General features: G+C 41.8%; 1 protein-coding gene across 6 annotated transcripts in view; it reads left to right on the forward strand.

Moving 5' to 3' along the window:
- LMNTD1 (lamin tail domain containing 1) overlaps positions 1-22,803 on the forward strand; it is a 297,086-nt gene that overhangs the window by 29,358 nt on the left and 244,925 nt on the right. The window contains exon 1 of one of the 6 annotated variants that reach the window (XM_084641003.1): positions 6,863-6,968. The exons of the other annotated variants lie outside the window; for them this stretch is intronic. The gene's annotated coding sequence lies outside the window, so the exon portion shown is untranslated. Of the gene's footprint in view, positions 1-6,862; positions 6,969-22,803 lie in introns of those variants that run through there. 6 annotated transcript variants of the gene reach the window in all.

Raw genomic sequence — 22,803 nt, forward strand, 5'->3', positions numbered from 1 at the left:
TCCAGCCTGTCTCTCACTAGTGGGCTGAGGGCCATGAATGGGAACTCAGTTGATATGGTATCTTCAGAGAAGCTAAGCTTTTCCTGCGGGTGGGGAACCTCTGTACTGATTTCTCCTGCACAGGTGCAGGACCAGGCAATGAGGAAATAGGGTGAAAGAAGGAATATGGGGAAAACTTATTTATCAGGCTTTGATAAATGAGAATACGTTTCCCTTTTTGCTTGCTGAATAAGGATGATACTTGTGCCAAATATCAAATCTAGCTAAGTATGGGAAGGAAAGCAGAGTCCAACAAGCATTATCTCCTCACCTCCCCAAGTTCATGGAAAACCATCTGTGAGAGCAAGACATGGCTGGAACCACAACTTGGTTGAGGCATGTCAGCTTGGTGGTATGGACACAACTAGGTGATAGACACTCCCCTAGCCTGAGTAGTTTTAGATGGGCTTTCCAGTAGGATCTTGTGCTGCACCACACCTTGCAGGGTGGTTTAGTGTTCGAACTCAGGCAGTCAGCCAATGACAGCATGACTTCAGACTCTGACTCAGTGTTTGAGTAACCCCTCTCTTCCTGTGGGCATTTCCATGCAAGGAATAATTTCCTCCCACATATTTAACAAGAATTCATCTTTATTCAAGAATTTCTTGGTTTACTCTTGCACAATATTTTAACGAGAACCCTAATTGCTTCTAAAGCACATCATCTTGTATTTAGCAACATAGCATAAGAAGGACACGAGAACAATATTCACATCTTGTGAATTTCAAGGTATTTTTGTAGAATTTAAAGTAAATTACATGGTTCTTCTGAATAATCTCTTGGGACTTTGAAACTGAAATCTTTCCCTAACTTAGAACATTTTTGTTAATTTTAATGTGAGCATTTGGTCTGAGCACAGGATTTGAATTGCACTCCTGGATCTGCATTTGTGGCCTTGGACAGTCACTTGACCTCTTTTCCTCAGTTTTCCGATCTGTAAATTACTGACATTCCTAATTTAAGCATGCTGTAGGGACTAATTTAGGGTGGTTGAAGTGAAGTGCTTGAAGCTGTACACTGCTACACAAGAGCTAGTCTTTATGATTCCTCTGTTTTATTCTGTGACAGCCTGATTCTGTAAAACCTAAAGAAATGTCTGCAAGGCATCTTTCCGGTAACATATGGACACAGATTCCATGCATCAGTTTTTTGGCAATGTAACTGATCCTCAGCCATGAAAAATCACTAAAATCCTAATAATTAGGTGAAGGAAAGTAGTAAGCAGGGAAAAAATTGGGACAACCTGAATAAATGGAGATGTCAGAGGGTAAGATATTTTTAAGTGCCTGAGTGATTCAGGGCACAAGTCCCATTTGCTCCTAAATCACTTAGACACTTTTGAAAGTTCCACCGAGAATCTTTAGATAAATTCTTGGCCCAGATCTTCAAAGGTATTTAGCCACCTAACTCCCTTTGACTTCAATGGGAGCTAGGCACCTAAATACCTTTGAGGACCTGGAACATTCTTCTGAAGACTATCTGAATAATTAATAAGGGGAGCATGTTCTCCAAAGACTTTGAACAGCCATTCACAAGACATTTCCTGTGTTAATTACGTTTTAAAGATGAGGAGAAAAGTTTGCACCCTTTTTGTCTTTTCTTCATGCATAAAGAAGGCCCAACATATTTTTAAAGGTATTTTCTGCTTGTATTTTTGCACTGCAAATTCAGGTCTTGTCTAGCCTAGAAGAATGTCAGGTGCCTGGAGAACTAGTGAAATGACGACATCAGGAGAGTGAATGTTGAGCAATTGATAGTGGAGAGGAATTCTAGCCAGACTGTTTGAAATTCTGTGTCTTGTTTGTGTTTAACTTCAATGACTTTACCGTAGATATTAGAAGATCTCAGTGTTAATGATTCAACATCCCACTCCTTACATTAAATATAGGAGGGAGTTACAACTTCTGGGATAGTAGGTTCTCCTGCAAAAGGCGGGGAGAGGGGTACCAGAGTTGATGTTCCCAGGGTTGTGGTTTTATCCTGAATGTCATGATAATTGATTATTTTTTCTTAAAACCCTAAACCCTGGCATCATGTGAATATACCAGAATCTCAGCTTTCTTTTTTCTTTTTAAAGAAGTTTTTAGCCCTCATGTTTTTTGAGAAAAGCTGGAAAACACAAACCCTAAAGGCTCAAAGGCCAGAAAGCAAATAAACAGGATCCAAATGCATTATTTTGAAAATCTCATTATTTTTAAGACAGTGATTTTTGAAAGTTTAGTATTGATAATGCTGAAGTCCTGATATTTCTAAGAAGAAAATAATTAAGCACTTTCAGTTTATACACCATAAACCCAAACTTTAAAAAAAAATCCTTACCAGATTGCTTTAAGAATCTTTAGTATTACAGATACACTTGTTTCATAACTTTATCTCCACTTGTCTCTTGTTTAACAGCATAGAGGACATGGATTAAGAAGGAAGGGCAGCAGTCTGGCCATGACAATCAAAACATCCTAATAGAATATTATACAAGCTCATTTGCAAACTTCAAATCCAGAACTGAGTTTGGATTTTGGGTGTACTCAAATATGGTGGGCTGATTTGGGCTCATATTTATTTATTATCAAAGGTTGGAAGAATGACAAACAAGGAGATAGAGTCAGGAAGGGACTATTAAACACAGCTTTAAAGTTTGTGTTACTCTTGGTACAGGAAAGAAGAATGACCATAACCAGTTTGCTATGTGTTTATAGTTTTTACCTGGGTATGTTGTTTGTCTTATAATAAACCTCTTGACTCACTAATCAACTATCCAGAGTAACTCTCTGAGCTATGACTGTGCAAAGATGAATGCCTTAGGTTTTGAAATTGTGCAGCGAAAGGCTACTCTGAATATTTTAGCTACAGCATGATATATTATCTAATAAAATACAAATGAGAGAGGCTTATGGTATGCTGAGAAACAGCAGTCAACAGGCTGCTCAGAACAATGGGAAGGAGGGACTCAGTGAGGTATGAGATGAAGAGACTCAGTCCAGCACAAAACCTACAGGCATTAGCTGCCACTTACAATGTGAAAAACTCAGTGAAGTATGAGGTGAAATGGAAATCAATACACTATGGCTGGGTTATATTTCAAAACAGTTGATTAATAAATTAAATTGGCTAAAAGGAAATGAAAGTGAATAAAAAAAGCGTTAATATGTCTGAAATTATCATACAATTAAAACACAATATATACATTTACTATCTTAATTTGCATAAAGCAAGGCTGGTCAGGTTCATTATTAGCTTGAAAGATGTGAATAGCTGAAAGTTATAATGATTCATTTCTATACTTACTGGTGGTATAAATTACTAGAGTTGACACATGGAGAAAAGTGTAGCAGCATTCTGAAAATATCTATATAGAATGTTCCAATGGGCAGTTCAGGCAAAACTCCCATTAATGCTCCTTGCTTGGTCAAAAAGTCCTCTTCATCTCCTTTTGCTTGAGTCGGGACTGCAGGATTAGGCGTTGAAATCTTGTTTATTCCAGATGGATAATTTGAGGTAGTTTATGGAAGGCTAGTGATTGTGAACACTGAAAGTAAGGTCCTGTGTTTCTGGTAGAAAACATCTGAATCTGAGGATTCACCATCTTTCAATCAAGGCTGGATGTCTTTCTAAAAGATATGCTGTAGCTCAAAACAAATATTATGAGCTTGATGCAGAAATTACTAGGTGAGGTTCTCTGGCCTGTGTTATGCAGGAGGTCAGACTAAATGATTACAGTGTTCCTGCTGGACTAGAAATCTATTAATTTATGAAGTGAAGGTCTCAAATTGGAATGCTACATAGTAGAAATCAATAGTTAATAAGGTTGTTAGAAAAATAATCTTTGCAGACAAGCCATAAAAGACTGCAGAAGAAAGTGATGGCTATTAATCTGATACAATGAGACAGAACAATGAGAAGAATCTCTTAGGAAATCACAGTATGTCATTCCCCACAACTATTACTTATCATGGTCGGGTTTAGAGGCCAACCAAGAATGGGTCCTGTGGAAAACAGCTTGTGTTCATTCAATTAAAGACTGTATCACAGTGCCTACACCAATAGGGGGCAGGGATTAAGGTTACACAGGCAACCTCAATTCTGGCATTTCCCAACTTTTGAGTGCTTGATTTTGGAAACTTAATGTTCTTCTAACATAGTTCATGTTGTATGTGTATGAGACTTCCTCAGTTTTTAAAAAAGTAAACTGAAAAAAACTAATTCCATCATGTGTCATCATATTGACACCCACATGTTTCATCAGCAGGGTTGGAACCTTTAGATCTGCCACACAGATCTCTGCCATGTGAACTAACAAAGTCACTGATACTGCTAGTAGGCTGTCAATCCTTTTGTGGCCCATCACTTCAGAGGGATGAGGTGCTTTGCCAGTGGCTTTTCACAGACATTTGCTGACTGCGGTGGAATGGTGAGACTCGGGAATCTTTGGTTCCTTTTCAGGCCCTGGAGAGGAATGTGCTGTAGTAGATACAGACTTTTCTGCCCACTTTCCCCAAACATGACCCATTCTGCCCTGTCTCTTCCAATCTGTCTATGCCCCAGTCCTGTCTCTTCCCCACCCCTGGCTCCTTGTCCCAGTCTGATTCCCCTCACCTAGCCAATGCCAGTCTCCACTCCTTAGGCTTCTCATCCCAGTCTCCTTCCCCAGCCAGTCCTAGTTTCCCCTTTCTGACTCCCCCCACCCCTGCTCCCAGTCTCAGTTTCCTTACCCAGACAGTCTGTTTCCTCCCTCCTGGCTCCCCATCTGATCTCTCTCTCCCTGCCCCGGCCTCCAGTTATATGCCCAGCAACCACATTCCCCTCACCACTGGATCCCAGGCCTAGTCTCCCTTCCTAGACTCCTCATCCAATCTCAAGGTCCATCCTTCACCCAGCTTCTTCTCACAGTCCATTTGGCCAGGAACTATGGTTCTTCATCAGATCTGTTCCCCCTCTCCTCACCTCCTTTCCCCCCCTCCCCAAAAAAGTTTACAGTCCCAGTTTCCCTGTCAGTTGTTTGTCCAATCTTAATCTTATCCACTGACTCCCAGTCCCTTCCCCCATTTTCCTGCCCAGCTGCCAGTCCTAGTCTCCTTGCCCCAGCAGTCCTGGTCTCCCCCAACTTCCAGTCCCAGTTTCCATTTCCTCCCCCTCCGTCAGCCTCCCATGCCAGTCTTCCTCCTCGGGCTCTTTGTCCCAATCTAGCTCTTCCCCCCACCTTCCACATTTGGCTCTTTTCCACTCTTCATTTGTTTCAGGTGCCTTCCTCTTCCACACTGCCTGGGCATCAGCAGGGTGGTGGGGGGAGTATTGAGAAAACAGGAGAGAGAGGCTCCCTGCGCTCAGTTCCTGTGCCTGGACCCAGATCTGAGCAGCCAAGAAAATTGAAGGGAAAGTCATGCTCAGCCCTAGACTGGAGTATCTTCAGTGTAGACGGAATCTTCTGTGAATTAAGCTGTGAAGTTCTGGCAAGTATCTATTCCGCAGGTGAAATCTGCAATTTTTCAAAGATTTATAACTTGGCCAAATTTGAGTGGATTTTCACAGGGATGGCAAAAGGCAGATTCCTGATGCAAAGGTGAACCCCCCCCCACCAAATTTGAAGCTTTCCCCAAAGTATAGGGGTGCTAGAGCTTCTCAAAGAAGAAGTTGACCCAAAAAACCCCTAATGTGTTTGCCCCCTGGCCTTGTTCTTAAAAGAGGCTGAACCTTTTGGACTGACATTTTCCAAAACTTTTCAGCCTGCGGCAGACACCCAGCATATAAAATTACTGTAGAAAAAGTTAAAGGTTGGGAAAGTTGTAAGCAACGGAAAATAGAGCTTTCTAATGGGCGGCATCGGGCAACCTTAATAATAGGCAGTACTACAAGTCCTTCATATAATGAAATAGTTTTCATGTTTTTTGGCAGAGACCAAGATTTGAATGAGCACAGAGTAAAGCTGGACAAATTTTGTTGTTCAGTTTCCCAATGATTCATCAACACGTCTTTGAAAGCTTCCAGTTACTAACTTTGTTATAATAACACCTCTTTAGCACACACAATATGCTTTGCTTCAAAAAAGTAGCATTATAATGAGAGAGGAGTGGGAATACATATGCTTTTCATCTACACTGAATAAAATCCTATAAAATGTAAAGCAAGTCTTAAAGGCACAAACAAGCATGAGACAGAAAAATGCTAGTAAAATAAATCCATGTGGAAAAACGTTTCAAATGCATACTGGAAGCCTTTCATACCATACCATATATTAGAACTAGAATGAGAAAATTGTGTTATGAGTCACAGAATGCCTGATAAAGGCATGTCTCCAGAACTGATAAACAAGTTCCATGCAAATCTCTTGCATGTCATGTTACTTTTCCTCTGATAAATATTTAAAGAAGGGATTTGTCTTATCACAATCACTCTTTAATGTAGGACAGTGAGAAAAGACAGCAGATTTTTTTTATTATTGCACATGGGAAGTAACTTTATGTCCTGTGATTTTTTTGATTTTTTTTTTTTGGTCTGTGTAAGCAGAATTATAACAAACTTGTTAAAAACTATACCATACAAACTTTCATATACTATAGCCAGGAACCTGCAAACACTTAGGCATGTGAATATTACTCACATACATAAAGTTACCGACATATGTAAGTGTCTGCAGGAATGGGGGTCTAAGTAAATTTCTTTATAAGCAGTTGCTGTTCTAGTTTGCCTGTTTTCTGCCAGCACCTCTTGTGGTTTGCAGTGCCCAGGGAAACAGTAGAGCACAAGCTCCACCCTTCCAGTGGTAAGTTCATGGCAACCATCAATCAAAATTAGTTGCCTCTGGCAACCAACAACAAATCTGGCTGAGTTAATCACAGGGATCAAGCATGATGTGAGACATGGTTATTAGTACATTGATGTTCCGCTGAGAATTCCTGGCATCGGGAAGATTTAACATGCAGGAACTTCCAGAAGTAAGTATTATGTAATGTCTGAAGGATAACTAAAAGAGAACAGCAAATTCCAGGATTAATTTAAAGCTCCTACAGCTTGGTTGTATCCAGTTGCTGTAACTTAGAGGAGGAAGATACCCAGAGCCAGCATTAAAACTAATGATCAGAAGATTAAACTCCTGCTCCTTTGAGATGTGCTTGATTATGTTATGGAGGAAAGCTACATGCTGAGAACTTCAGTCCTACCCAGTATCACTTGCAGTCTGCAGCAGTGTTTCTCCACTTGAAAATCTGCAGACATGGATATTTTATAGTGCTTGCATTTTTAATTTCCTAGTTTTATTAACTGGTTTAGTCATTTGTATCTATTTGTTTGTATAATTCCTTCCACACCTCAGCAGGGTAAGAGGGCTTGCATATAACATGCAGTATACTGGGCCTGATTCTCTATTTCTAGGTATGCTGGGTAGTCATTTGCATCAGTGCAATACTTGTATAAAATGCTTCCATTCTTACTTAGGAGCATCTTACACCCACTTCATACTGGTGCAAGGTGCATGGCAACAAAGAATAGGAAAACACAAACAATTACACTCACACATGCATTATGTGCATGGGGCCAATTCATACCTTTCACGAGGAAGGGCCAGAAAACAATGTGCAGCATTCGCAGGCAATCATCCCAACAAGGGCTGGGTATAGTTTTACAGCTTGACAAAGTGGGAGAGGGGCGGTAACACTCCAACCCAGCAAGGTCCAAACATCAGTGCATTCTGGATTCCATGGTGTACTTTCCCTTAGCTGTCTGCACCAAACCTTTTGTCTTTGACTGCAGGAGGCTGATGGGGGAAAGGGTAGGGTTAATTTAAAGAGATAACAGGCTCACCTTTATCTTCTGCAAACCCAGGGTTGTGAGTTCAATCCTTGAGGGGGCCATTTGGGATCTGGGGCAAAAATTCGGGATCGGTCCTGCTTTGAGCAGGGGGTTGGACTAGATGACCTCCTGAGGTCCCTTCCAACCCTGATATTCTATGATTCTATGACTCTATGAAATCTACAAGGTTTCAAAAGGGAGCATGCAACAGAGAGTGACTATGCTTCAGCTCCACATCTTTCCTGAGTTCCAAACATAGGGAAGTGGCCTCTGTCGGGTGGGAGGGAAATGGATGCTGCTGCATTACAGCACTTCTTCTCCCAACAAAATCTGGCCCATTTTTGTGGAAACTCAGCTATGTTCACACCCTTTGTGGCACTTTCCTGAAGGCATGATCTGGTCCAGTGGTTATTTTTCCTATTCTCCTAGTGCCCTTTTGTAAGAAACGTGACATTTTTCAAAGAAGTCAAGTCAGAGTTCATCACTGGCTTGGCTTGACACTCACACATATATTGTAGATCAAGAAATGGAAGAATGATTTTCGCTAATGTAAAAGGTGAAAATTTCTGCAAAGTTTTAAAGCTCTCTCACGCTTATTCAAGATCTAAAAATAATTTCCTCCTTTCATTAATTCATTAGCAAAACCACAAACTGTATTGATAGAGTGTGACTTAACATCTGGTGCAGCACAGAAGTCATGGTAGAAAAGTATCCAGCAATGCAACTGTTGCAGCAAACTCTCTGCCCTGATCACTTCTAACATGCACTCCCACGCAAGAGGAAAGCGTTTCCATTTGGAAATCAGTGATTGAGACAATGTTGCCTAGTGAATAGAGCATGGGACTCAGATGACCTGTGTTCAGTTCCTGGCTCCCTGGCTTGCCATGTGACTTTGGGCAAGTCGTGTCACTTTTTTGTGTCTCAGTTTCCTCATTTGTAAAATGGAGATAATGATACCTCAATTGTAAAGCGCTTTGAAATCTATGTATGAAAAGTGCTGTGTAAGAGCTACTTATTATTTTAACCTGGTTTTGATCATGCATCTTGAATTCAACAAGAGTCATTGCTTTCCCTGGTACAAATCGGTTTAGCTTTCCTGAAGTCAATGGAGCTACACTCAGGGTCAGATTTAGGGGCAGTCAACCCAGGCAACCACCTGGGGTGCCAGGCTTGGGGGGCTGTTTTTGTTGTTAGCAACAAAAGGGAAAATAGAATGTTTGAAGTAAAATGTTTCAGGTGTTCTGTATGTGGAAATCAGATCACTGACTTCAAATTTCTAGTCTCAACTGTGGTTTGGTATTCAAAAATTTAACAAATGGAGGGGGCAAGGGGCATGAAGACACTGCACTGATTTACCCCAGCTGAGGATCTGGCCTATCATTTGATATGTTTGTCTGCATTTGTGCATCAGCACCTTTAATGAAGTTACCTTTGCTTTGGTAAGTGTTGAACTACTGCTATAGGGCCTGAAAGGGGAGCACACAACTTTGTTTCTGTGTAGGTATTAAATATTGGTTTTTGTGGTTTTTGGATTTCTTGGTGACAGAGTGGAAGATTACCCAAAAAGGAATTAATAGGATAAAATATACTTTTCAGCCAATTACTGGCCAAATTTAAGATCTAAACAATTTGACAGTAGAATTTATTTGTATTACACAAGCATCTAGGGGTCCTAACCAAGATCAGATTCCTGGTAGGTTAGGCACTGCAAAAACATGTATGAGAGAGTCCTGCCTGGAAGATTTTACAGTTTAAGTAGACTATACAGACAAAGGGTGGTGATTGGGCCTCAGTTCTCCATCTGTAAAATGGGAATAAAGAGAGGAAATGACTTGCTCCAGGTCATACAGAAAGTCCTGGCAGAGCCTGCAATTGAAGCCCCATCTCTTGAAGCCCAGGCCCGTGCTTTAACGCTTTCCTCTCAGTAGCTTTTTAGTTTCTCTTGTTATTGGGGAAAGTAAACAATTCCTTGGCAAATGATACCCTTCAATGCATTGCATGTTGAGAAGATTTGGAAAGAATTTAGTTTTCTCCCTGCTTTACTAATAGACTTTAAAAATAAGGTGACATATGTATAGTGATGAAGGATAAAGGAATAAAGATATAGGAAATCCTAATTTGTATTATACTGGTACATCAAAGAGCTACTTTTCCTTAATCCACTTACAGCCTCTGCACTCCTCACACAAAACCAAGGAAAATCCCCACAGAACTTCAAGAAGAAAGGAGGAGGGAGAAGTGAAGCAAATCTAATAGTTAGGAAAAGTATAATTTATTGGCTGAGCACATAAAAGCAAATATAGGGTTACATTTAAAGCTGTTGTGTTAGAATAGAATGGAGGAAGCAATTGTATCAACAGCCAAAACCAGACCAGGTTACAGAGCCAAAATTTGGCCAGGTTTGGCAAGGTTCATGAACCTAACGGGAACCAGTGCCAGGTTTTGAGTGACCTTGCATCCAGTTATGAGTTTGGGTGAAAACCACGCAAAAGGCAGTTGTTTCATAATGTTTAACCTTGAACCAGGTGAAATTAAGTGATTTTAGCTGAGTTTCACTTTGGTTTTTTTTTTTTTTTGTTCAAATCAGATTCTAAATTCCTAGGGGTGCAAACTGACACGAAGCAAAACTGAAAAGGGTCACATAAATCCCTAAACTAAACTAAAGCCCCCAAGTTTAGAAAGTTCAGCTTTAGTTCTTGATTCTCCCAGGTTTACTCATGCAGAATAGTACGAGGCAGGGACTGTTCATTACAGTGTAGACCCTGATCCTGACTTGGGTGTCTATGTGCTACTGTATTAGAAATAAATAACATATGGACCAAAACTACAGTACAAACAACCCCAGGACTTTGGGGAAGTTCAGATCCACATCTGCACTTGGGGCATAGGTTCATCTGTGCTCCGGTCACAGCAAGATGCACTGGTGTGAATGTGGAGTGACTTTCCTTAAGTCACACAACAGAGGGCTTGTTTATGTGGACAGTTGATGCACAGCAAGCTTCCCTTTTATTAAGCACAGCTCAGGTTGTGGGCTCCCAGCAGTGGTAAATTCACACTTAGTTGGCATGTAGGAGCATGCGCCACCCATAAACTCCATCCCGCCGTGGCCTCTACAGAAGACAGCGGGCAGAGCACCAAAAGTGGTTGGAGTCACTGTTGGAGGAAACAAGGTCTGGGAAACACACTGATCCAATCAGTGCCCATTAGCTGGGCAGCCTCCATTAGTTGGTTCTCAGCCTAAGTTAAAGCTGCATTTCCCCAGCAGAACCTCTGGCGGTGGGAGGGGGTGTGTGTGCTGGCATTCCCACAACAATCCTCTCCTTCCAGGGTTGAATAGCACAATAACTAGGTCTGAGTGAATATTTTGCAAAGAAAAATGTATCTGATGAATTTCCCCTCTTTTGTCTCATGGCATCGCTGAACAGATCAGGATTTCCTCAAATTTATTATGTGAAAAGAATTGAATTCTGTGGCAATATTTATTCTTAAGGCTGTGAATTGATCATGAATTCTTCTCTGCAGGGACTTGTCATTCAGGCTGTGCTGCTTAGTTATGACTGGTCAGATCCAATACTGAGGCCAAATTCCAGCCCCCATTATGGTCCCTCTTCACTGCTCCAGTAGTGGAAAGAGAACAGAGATGACCCTGGGGGAATTCCCCAGTGCAGGACTAGAATCAGGCTGGCATATGTGACCCTACACTACTTTCTCACAGCCCCTGGTATATGGGTGAGCTGGAGACAGGAGAGGGAATGGCTAGTGGTCTGTGCACCCATAATCCTTGTAAAACAGCCTACAGTCAGCCAGATAAGCCTGCCATAAATTAGAGAAGCCCCTGGAACTGCTGTAGTTTACACTTAGGGCTATCCTAGTCATAGGAGCAGCCCAGAATCTGGGAGATATGAAGAAGTCTAGAGCCACCTTTTCCCTCCCATCCCTCTCTTGGGCTGTACCTTTTGTGATGTGTCTCCTGAGAGACAGCACAGAATCTGGCCCAAGGCACTAAATCTGTTTCCTGATTGCATGCCCGTGCCAGAGACACTTTTGCAAATACTCATGTATGCTAAAGTTATGTCTCTTCCAGTAACTTTTGTGCCAGAACAGCTTCACTGTGGGCAAGATTTACTAATATGCCTAATTGATTAAGAGCCCCAACAGATTTAGGCACTTTTAAAAATCCCACCTGGTCTGGGTAGCCACACAAAGCAAACAAATATAATTCATACTCCGGGACTATAAAGTATTCACAGAGCTCTAAAAATAGCAATGATAAAGAAAAGCACATCAAGTTAATACAAACAGCCTGAGTTGTCATGCACCAAACACCTATGGCTAAAACAATTCCCAGCTCTCAGAAATCAGGAGTCATGAGACCATGCGAAAAACTCTTCAGTTTAACATTTAATAACACTCTATTTTCAAAGCAGCCCTATTTTATCACAAGCTGATTCAACTGTACAGTAGTTTTGACACCTCTGATTGCTAATTCACCATTACTTGAAGGCCAAAGACCATCCAAGGTTAGGAACACTCCAGTTAAAAATAAAATCTTGCCAATTCTTCACTTCATGCCTTTCTTCCCCTCTGCTGTGATATAAAGTATCTCCAGCTTTTACTTCAATAAAAGAGCAACTCATAATATCGGCTTGAACCAGTTTTCTCTGATTTGAGTCTCCCAAGTATTTTATTAATTAAAAGCTAGTATTGTATTCATAGAGTAAGAGAAAAAGGCAGGGGTGGGGGTGGACTACTGAAGGTTTCATGTTGCATTTAGCATTTTGTTTTCGTGCCTAGATCCTGAGCCACTTTTCACCACAGTCCCAGCAGACAGGGGACGTAAAGCTAGGTAGCTGGCTGAAAGGATCATCTCAGTGTGTAGTGGAAATTCTGAATGGGCAAAGCTACTCCTGTGCTAGCTCCTAGGCAAGCACTGGGAATGTGGCTGCATGAAAAAAATGTGGCTTATAGATCCCAGCTGCTAGATCAACACCCTAGAGCCCTCTCCTTGCGAGGCCGAGCAGAAAATCTAGCACAGGGGTGGCCAGCCTGAGCCTGAGGAGGAGCCAGAATTTACCGATGTACGTTGTCAAAGAGCCACAGTAACACATCAGCAGCACCCAATTCCCCCCGCTCCCAGCGCCTCCCACCCATCAGCAGCCCCGCTGATCAGCACCTCCCCCTCCCTCCCCGCACCTCCAGATCAGCTGTTTTATGGCGTGCAGGAGGCTGTGGGTGGAAGGGGGAGGAGGGAGGGCACAGCAGGCTCAGGAGAGGGGGCGGGAAGGGGTGGAGTGGGGGCAGGGCCCGTGGCAGAGCCAGGGGTTGAGCAGTGAGCACATTGGAAAGTTGGCAGCTGTAGCTCCAGGCCCGGAGTCGGTGCCTATACAAGGAGCCGCATATTAACTTCTGAAGAGCCACATGTGGCTGCGGAGCCACAGGTTGGCCACCCCGCTCTGGCATTAACAGAGACAGGAAGTGCTAGGGAGTAACACTCTAGTGTCCCCTAGAGGAAGGTAAAGAAAGAGCTTTGGGCCTCACAGGAATCTTGTTTCAGCTTTTGTGACATGGGTGTTGGGGAGGGAAGGAGAGTTAGAAAAGATGTCTGTGGTAGATAGGTGAAGGAATGGGCAGGCTGCGGGCAGGTGAGGACCTTGGACGTCTGTAAATTGTTATGCCATTGTTACTGTGGTTCTTGAAGAGCTGTTACGTTCCACATTGGAGGGGTCTATATTTGAGTGTGTATAATGGGGTAGTAGGGGGACAGAGGATGAAATTGATGGACGTGATCCCCATATATTCCTTTTCTGTCTTACAATTGCATTATGAAGTGTAAGTAATGTTTGTAAAATGTTTTGAGACCCTCAGAGGGAAGCTGCTTTAGGAATGCAACATATTTTCATGGAGAGTACATCACCTTTTACTGAGGAAACTGACTCAGGGCCTGCTCCTATGTAAATCCATGGGAGTTTTGCCACTGACTTCAGTGGAAACAGGATTGGGCCTTCTGAATGGCAACAGGTAATAACATCAGCGAGGGTGTTGGACGGAAGCCACTATGCTATTGCAAATATACTTGTATTTTCTCAGCTAAGTAAAGCCTGCAGGATGAGCATCATTTAGGAAGGACCGTCCCTATTTCTTACTAAATATTTCCTATCCTGCCCTTCGATAAAGATCTTGTATTCTAATGGATTTCCAAGGGGGTATCAATGGAGCATTGGGGGCATGGATCATCATTCATGTGGCACTCCCGTCAGTACCCGGCCCAAGCTGGGGAAGCTGATGATTCAGCCAGCAGACCAAATTCAGTGATGAATCCTGGTCACATGCCACTTGATGCACGTTGTCCATACGCTAAGAAGAAAAATGGGGCATTCCACAATTGTCCATATTTATAACATTTCAACCATACCTGCCAATGTTTGCAATGGTTTAATGTGGAACAGAAAGTGCCAGACCATCAAACAGAAAAGTGAGATAGATGGTGCAAAATAGCTGAATTAAGAAGAACTGCTTCCTATCATGACAGGTTTCAGAGTAGCAGCCATGTTAGTCTGTATTCGCAAAAAGAAAAGGAGTACTTGTGGCACCTTAGAGACTAACCAATTTATTTGAGCATGAGCTTTCCTGAGCTACAGCTCACTTCATCAGATGCATAAAGTGGAAAGTACAGTGAGAAGATTTTATATATACACACAGACCATGAAAAAATATACATTGTAAGGAGAGTGATCACTTAAGATGAGCTATTACCAGCAGGAGAGTGGGGTGGGGGGAGAGAAAACCTTTTGAAGTGATAATCAAGGTGGGCCATTTCCAGCACATTTCCAGGAGTTAACAAGAACGTCTGAGGAACAGTGCGGGGAGGGGCGAGGAATAAAAAAGGAGAAATAGTTTCACTTAGTATAATGACTCAACCACTCCCAGTCTCTATTCAAGCCTAAGTTAATTGTATGCAATTTGCAAATTAATTCCAATTCAGCAGTCTCTCATTGGAGTCTGTTTTCGAAGTTTTTTTGTTGAAGGATAGTCACTTTGAGATCAGAAATCGAGTGTCCAGAGAGATTGAAGTGTTCTCCGACTGGTTTATGAATGTTATAATTCTTGACATCTGATTTGTGTCCATTTATTCTTTTACGTAGAGACTGTCCAGTTTGCCCAATGTACATGGCAGAGGGGCATTGCTGGCACATGATGGCATATATCACATTGGTAGATGTGCAGGTGAACGAGCCTCTGATGGTGTGGCTGATGTGATTAGGCCCTATGATGGTGTCCCCTGAATAGATATGTGGGCACAATTAGCAACGGGCTTTGTTGAAATGATAGGTTCCTGGGTTAGTGGTTCTGTTGTGTGGTTGCTGGTGAGTATTTGCTTTAGGTTGGGGGGCTGTCTGTAGGCAAGGACTGGCCTGTCTCCCAAGATTTGTGAGAGTGATGGGTCATCCTTCAGGATAGGTTGTAGATCCTTGATAATGCATTGGAGAGATTCTAGATGGGGGCTGAAGGTGACGGCTAGTGGCGTTCTGTTATTTTCTTTGCTGGGCCTGTCCTGTAGTAGGTGGCTTCTGGGTACTCTTCTGGCTCTGTCAATATGTTTCTTCACTTCAGCAGGTGGGTATTGTAGTTGTAAAAATGCTTGATAGAGATCTTGTAGGTGTTTGTCTCTGTCTGAGGGGTTGGACCAAATGCGGTTGTATCTTAGAGCTTGGCTGTAGACAATGGATCGTGTGGTGTGGTCTGGGTGAAAGCTGGAGGCATGTAGGTAGGAATAGCGGTCAGTAGGTTTCCGGTATAGGGTGGTGTTTATGTGACCATCACTTATTAGCACTGTAGTGTCCAGGAAGCAGATCTCTTGTGTGGACTGGTCCAGGCTGAGGGTTGCCAACTGTGCCTACATATCTATTCAGGGGACACCATCATAGGGCCTAATCACATCAGCCACACTATCAGAGGCTCGTTCACCTTCACATCTACCAATGTGATATATGCCATCATGTGCCAGCAATGCCCCTCTGCCATGTACATTGATCAAACTGGACAGTCTCTACATAAAAGAATAAATGGACACAAATCAGATGTCAAGAATTATAACATTCATAAACCAGTCAGAGAACACTTCAATCGCTCTGGACGCTCGATTTCTGATCTCAAAGTGACTATCCTTCAACAAAAAAACTTCGAAAACAGACTCCAATGAGAGACTGCTGAATTGGAATTAATTTGCAAATTGCATACAATTAACTTAGGCTTGAATAGAGACTGGGAGTGGTTGAGTCATTATACTAAGTGAAACTATTTCTCCTTTTTTATTCCTCGCCCCTCCCCGCACTGTTCCTCAGACGTTCTTGTTAACTCCTGGAAATGTGCTGGAAATGGCCCACCTTGATTATCACTTCAAAAGGTTTTCTCTCCCCCCACCCCACTCTCCTGCTGGTAATAGCTCATCTTAAGTGATCACTCTCCTTACAATGTATATTTTTTCATGGTCTGTGTGTATATATAAAATCTCCTCACTGTACTTTCCACTTTATGCATCCGACGAAGTGAGCTGTAGCTCACGAAAGCTTATGCTCAAATAAATTGGTTAGTCTCTAAGGTGCCACAAGTCCTACTTTCCTTCCTATCATGAGCTCTGATAACATACGACGCAATGGAAGAAAAGGAGGTGGCAGTATTGTTACCATCTGATAGTTTCAATTTAAACTTTTTTTTAGTACAAAATAGTGATCAGACAAGAGTGAACCAAAAGCAGCAGCTGATTATATTGGCAGCATTATAATCTCATTTAAAAATGAATGCAGAACAATATGTTTATTCAGCTATAATGACAGTCTATCCATACAACACGATCTTGCCTTGTTTTGCAAACACCAAAGGAACTGATTCATGTCAAACAAACAAACACTATCCCCCCCCCCATGAATAATTCCTGTTAATGATATATACTTTGAAAGATAAATATTTTTTCTTGTGTATTTGGACACAGTTCAGAGCAATTAGAGCCTCTAGGATGGTTCAGACTATTATTTGTTCTACTGACAGGTTTAGAAAAGTCACACAGCATGATCTATTTTAGAAAAGACATCATGAATATGGCCAAAGTAATGTACACAGCTGGGTTTAAGTGCTTCATTTCCACTATTGTTTGTGTTTGTATGTAATGGTGATGGAGATTGATGCTTGTGCGCATTCATCAACATGTATATTTCCTTGACTGACGAGTCAGACAATGGCTGTGACACAGCTTTCAGTTAGCATCCCCAAGGCTTCCTGCAGATGTTTGATGGGCACTCATCTCCACTGTTATTTTGAAAGCCCATTTGGAAATAATAGCCCTATTACAGGGAACAGTAAGCGGAGGCAACATTATCAAAATGATTTATCCTGTCTGATCCAAACACATTCCCTAGGGCTTGCAGTTGGATATTTATCCCCTTGTCCCTGTTCCCCCACCCCCCGCCCCCAGCACATTAAAATTATCCTGGGAGATGGAATCAAGTTATGATACATTGCAAAGATCCCCTTGTCTCTGCTCCCCAACTCTGGTGGATACACAAATAAACAGTCTGTGGTCCTAGAATTCAAATAAATGTCTTTAATGTCACCGTATTTGCTGTGATCTTTAGTTCACTGCAAGGCCATTATTTCTGTGGTGGAATAGGAAGGCAATTTTTAAATGATTTCCATTAATTGTTTTTGATGGGCTTTGCACTTCCATTTCTTTCAGGACCTCCACCACAGCTGAAATAGCAGCTAGCAACAACTGTGTTTAAACATGAATTTTTGCAAGCAGGGAGTCTAGTAAACTTTCCTAGACTAGAGGGAACAGGTGCTTCTAGTCATCTTCTTCTTCTTATCATCTGGGGTTGGGTCATCATGCACCTACACTACAAATTTTACTGTGGTTAAGCAATGTACTTAAATAGTGACCTGACCATGACACAGCTAGGTTTAGTCTTATCTGTGTAAATGGAAGCAAAATTGGAAAGTGTGACTCCTTAACTTGGTTTTAACACAATTTGATCTTCTCCCCACATATCTGCCCAAACTGGTTTATAGCAGACAGGAGACTACCACGTGTAAGCATAGTGCTTAAACGTGATCCAATCTGGAGTGTAGGTAGAGACTTGTTCTGTAATAATACCTGGCACTTGTGCTGTGTTTTACATCTATGGATTTCAACATGCTTTACAGTGAAAAGCAAGTATCCTCATTAGGGCTGGTCAAAGAAATGTACTTTATTTTTGCTAAGAATTTTTAAGAAAGTGAAGAAAAAAGTCATTTGGGTAGAATATTTTGGGATTTTGCTGAGAAAAACGGAACAAAAAGCAAAAACCTGACAAATTTCTACAATGGAAATGTTTTTGCTGAAATTTCCATTTTGCCAAAGGGCTGTTTTCTGGCTGAAAAGCTTTCAGCCTGCTCTAATCCTTACCCCCTATTTTACAGAGGGTGAAGCTAAGGCACACAGAGCAGCACTTGTTTGCCCAAGATCAATGGCAGAGCCAAGAACAGAACCCAGGTTTCCTGACACCCAGTTCAGCACCTTATCCCCTGTTTTCTATTGCTTCTTTTCACATACCCTGGCTTTACAGTGGCCAAAAATCAGCGTTTGCCAACAGTCACATGAAATGATATCAGATATGAGTTTTCCTGGTACTTAGGACAGCAGGCTGCTGTTGTAATTGCATGATATCTGTTGACAAATATAGCTCTCATCTTCAGCATATCCCAGAAAGCAATGTACTGCAGAATGATATGGAGGTACACAAGAGTGTGAGGAATATTACTTATTACGTGTTTTCCTCCCCTACTATCTAGCCAGCATGTGCCTAGAGGAGGCAATATAAGGAAGTGGCAAAGGGGAATCAAGTTAATGAATTGAAGTCTATAGCCAGCTCTAGGGTATACAGGCACTTATATAGTAAGAATTCTGGCTGCATTAAAGATGGTTTGATATTAAAGAAAAGTGGTTTGGTCTCATTTTGATACTTCAGCTGCTTCAGTATCAATGCAAATAACAGACCCTTCCTGTCAAGTGTGTAGATTCCAGCTTTTTGTGCATTAGGAATACTTTGTATTGACATGATCCACTGCTTATTTAATGTTCTAGATGCTGAATACTGGAAAGGCACATTCCGTACACTGACATGATTTATTGTTGTGGCTTCTTCTGCCTCACTAGAATCAGGGCTGATATAATTAGGTTTCTAAAAAAATTTTGTCCACTGTTATGTGCAAAAGGATTTGCTAGGACACAAAGCCTGTCACAGCAAGATAAGAACCATATTTTGAATGTGAGTCTCTGCTATTTAGCTAATAGTTTTAATTAAGTTGGATTGCATTTCTCAGTTTGTCATTGATTAGAGAACATACCCAAGAAGAAGACAGTGCTTCAATAAATGGAGGGAATAGTTCTTTACCATTTTTTAAATAATTACCTGTCAACAAGCTGTGTCAGCTACTCAGTGTATTCCATCTGTGAAGATATTTATTTTTGATGCTTTTTCCCCAGGGAATATTGACTAAAGATTTTCCTCCTCTTTCCTTTATCTCACCAGTAATCGTTATATATTTTTCTGTTACAAAGCTTATCATTATATCCAGCTTTTCATGAATGATTAAAGAAATAAACTGAGTAAAACTTCAGGTGTCAGTATCATGTTCAGATGTCATACAACAGGTTTCATTAAGGATTGCAAGGAGGAATTTAAATTGATATTGATCAAATGTGTGGGAGACTGGAAGCTATAAGAAATATACAATATATTGCAGGGCTTAGCATAGCGAACGGGGAGTCAGGACATGCATTCTTTCCCCAGCTCTGATACTATCACAATTGCTGTGCAACCTTAAGCAAGTCATTTAGGCTGGGATTTAGGTGCTCAACTTCCATTCATTTTTTTCTAGTGGAAATTGGATGCCTAAATCTCTTGGACTTCTTTGAAAATCCCACCCTTGATCTATCATTTGCTGCTCTATTAAATGGTAATAACACTATCTTTTCCAGCTGGGGGTGTTGTGAGGCTTCATTAAATAATACTTTAAAAAAACCTTTGAGATCCTTGGATGAAAGATACTGAAATGTGCAAGGTATTTACAAATATGGCTAGATATGGATAATATTCATTGGGTCAAAGTGAGAGAAAATATTAGTATAAACAAGTGAAAAAGATACATCTTGGAGGGGGAAAAATCTAAACCTAGATATAAATTAAGGGAGCATTATTTAGAATGCAGCATATGAAGAGAGAGACAGGCTAATTGTGGATTAACTACTGTTGACAATGCAGTGTAACTGCAAAAGGGCCACTTGTCTTTTGAGATGTGTATACTAAAACCAGGAAGGTTATTGTACCATGTCATGGTTAAAGGGCTGGCTGAACCTCTGACCCATTCTCTGGTCTCTCTGAGGGTGTTGAGCCTTGATCTTTACCTCCCTGGCGTGAAGTCACACAATTCTCCCTCTCTTTGACCATGTGTCAGGCTACAGCTCCCTGTGGATTAAGTGCACTTATCCCAACAGGTCTGCCTGGGTTCTGGTACCTGCAGATCCTCCCTTTGGGATTCTGTGACCACTAGAGAATATAATGGCAAAAGAGCCTTCTTAAAACAAAGTATTGTTTAATTTTAACAGTGGGAATGCCACAGGGTGTGCTCACACTATTGGTTGCCTCCTTCTGGCCATCCTCGGGATTAGCTCTGCCAGGTGTTGCACCCGCCTCTGGTGGTATCGTCATCTGTAATCCTCTTGTCCCACGGACCCCTCTCGCTCCAGGAACTGCAGCCTCCTCTTCATGACTCGACTCTCCGGCTGGGTCACCATACATGTTCCCCCCTTCTGGTGTATCAAAGTCTTTCCAGGACAAATCATCCCAGGCAGTCCATTGTCCTCTGCCTGGTCTGTGCCACATCCCTAGTGGCTGGTAGGGGAACCTGGGCCAACCCTCTACTCTGGGTTCCAGCACAGGGGCCCTCCGGATAGCAGCCAAGACCTGCATTGCTATTCTTTGCTGCTATTTCCCTGAGCACCCTCCTACCTTCCTGGTTTCCCCACCTCCAGCTTTGGGTTTGCCAGCCTTCCAACTCCCTCCTCCCAGGGAGCAACTGTGGACTACCCTCTATAGTCCCAACATACTTCCCTCCTCCCAGGGAGTGCCTACAGCCTACCTTCCTGCAGTCCCCTTCTGTTGCTAGCTTCTTGGGTTATATAAGCCCCATCTGTCCCTGCCTAGCTGAGCCTCAAGTCTAATTAATCAATTCCTGCTCCCTGGCTCCTCCTCCACATGCAGTCTGGGCAGTTAACTGGGCCTAATTTACCTTTCAGGGCCAGTGTGGAGAGTACATCCCATCCAAAGCATAACATAGGAGAAAAGGTTTTTAAAATAACCGAGGTCAACACACATCTCTCTTACCTATTAGGCTTGCCATTCCTCGTAGACAATAGACACATCTAAGTTCCCAGATACCCCATCCTCTGAAGTCTGGGTTCCCCTTCATTACCTCTTCTCTGAGAGTGAGACTTTAAATCAGGCCTCAAGTCCTATTGTTCTCCTCTGTTTTCTGAGCCTGGTTAAACTGATCTGGGCAGCTCAGTAAGAGCTGTGAGTAGTAACATTAAGTTCTAGGTGTTTGCTGAGAAGCTGTTATCTGGGCTATTGTCCTTCTTCCTGATTCCATTTCCTGACAATCTTGCTGTGAATTAACTCACTATATTCATACACTGAACCTTTCAACAACCCCGTCACATACTGTATTCATAAATTATTACTGAGCAAGCGCCACGTGTTTCACGGTACCAATTTACACTGTGCTGACAAGTGTTTTGTACAGCAACAGTAAATCCAAGAACACACCTATAATACTGTACATAGTTCTTGTCAACTTCCTTTGAAAAAATACAGACTGTGGATTTACACTAGCATAACAGAGTAGAATCTCCTTTGGGGACTTGTAAAACTAAGAAAATGGGATACAAAAGTTATTGAGAGAGAATGGGTACACTTTCTACAGTATCGTCTTTACAGTTTCTTTTGCCATCAAAGTTTTACAGGCCAGAGCCTGGGCTGCACGTAAACAGCTTTGCATTTTTCCACCAGCGCAAAGATTTCCTGAAGTACACTTAGCATGCCGCGGGAGGATCACCCTAAGAGAGCCACTGAAGCAGATTCTCCATTGTCCCACCCTACTCCTTGTAGCTTGTAGAGATGGCATGCCTGGAGAAGGAAACTGAATTTGGATATTGACTCTTTAATGGCAATCACTTTAGATGCTGAAAACTGCTGATATATTGATTAGCCCCATATAGCAAGAAGGTTAGACGAAACCAAAAAAATAGATGAGATCGCATGTATTCCGTTAAGCATCATTGTGGTGAAATCCTGATCCCATTAAAGTTGACAGAAAAACTCCCATTGACTTCAATGGGACCAGGATTTCACTCCAGTAGTCTTTCTAGAATGTAAGGGGAAGAATAACATACAAGAGCAGCAAGGGACATGGAGTGTAGTTATGTAAAATACAGGGCTTTGTTCTCCTTTTTCAGTGCTGATTGATTATGTAGTCAATGTGATCACCATCACCTCCTATGAAAGATATTTATAATGATAAAATGTCATTTATAGCAAAATAATGCATTATACAATTCATGGTTATTGAAACCATTTGTCACTTAACAATGTACTGAGTGGTGGTTTCTTAACACACTAGTATATGTCAGCTAAGAATAAGCTCAGGGCCAAGTATAAAGTAAGGGTGCTTAATGTATCTTGACAGTCAATAAATGGTTGATAAAGGACTGGTAATGAATTCATTATTCTCCTTATGAACCCATTCCTATTTATTGCAAACAATCAGAATATTTTATTGTGGAGAATGAGATCTCACATAACAGTTCTTTCACCAGAGGCTGCCGTGAAAGACCAGTGAGATTAGAACAAAGGACAGTTAATGATAGGTTGTTTCTCAGAGAATCAAACA

This window comes from Lepidochelys olivacea, assembly GCF_965140295.1.
Source record: "Lepidochelys olivacea isolate rLepOli2 genome assembly, chromosome: 1".
In the NCBI taxonomy this organism is placed as follows: Eukaryota; Metazoa; Chordata; order Testudines; family Cheloniidae; genus Lepidochelys; species Lepidochelys olivacea.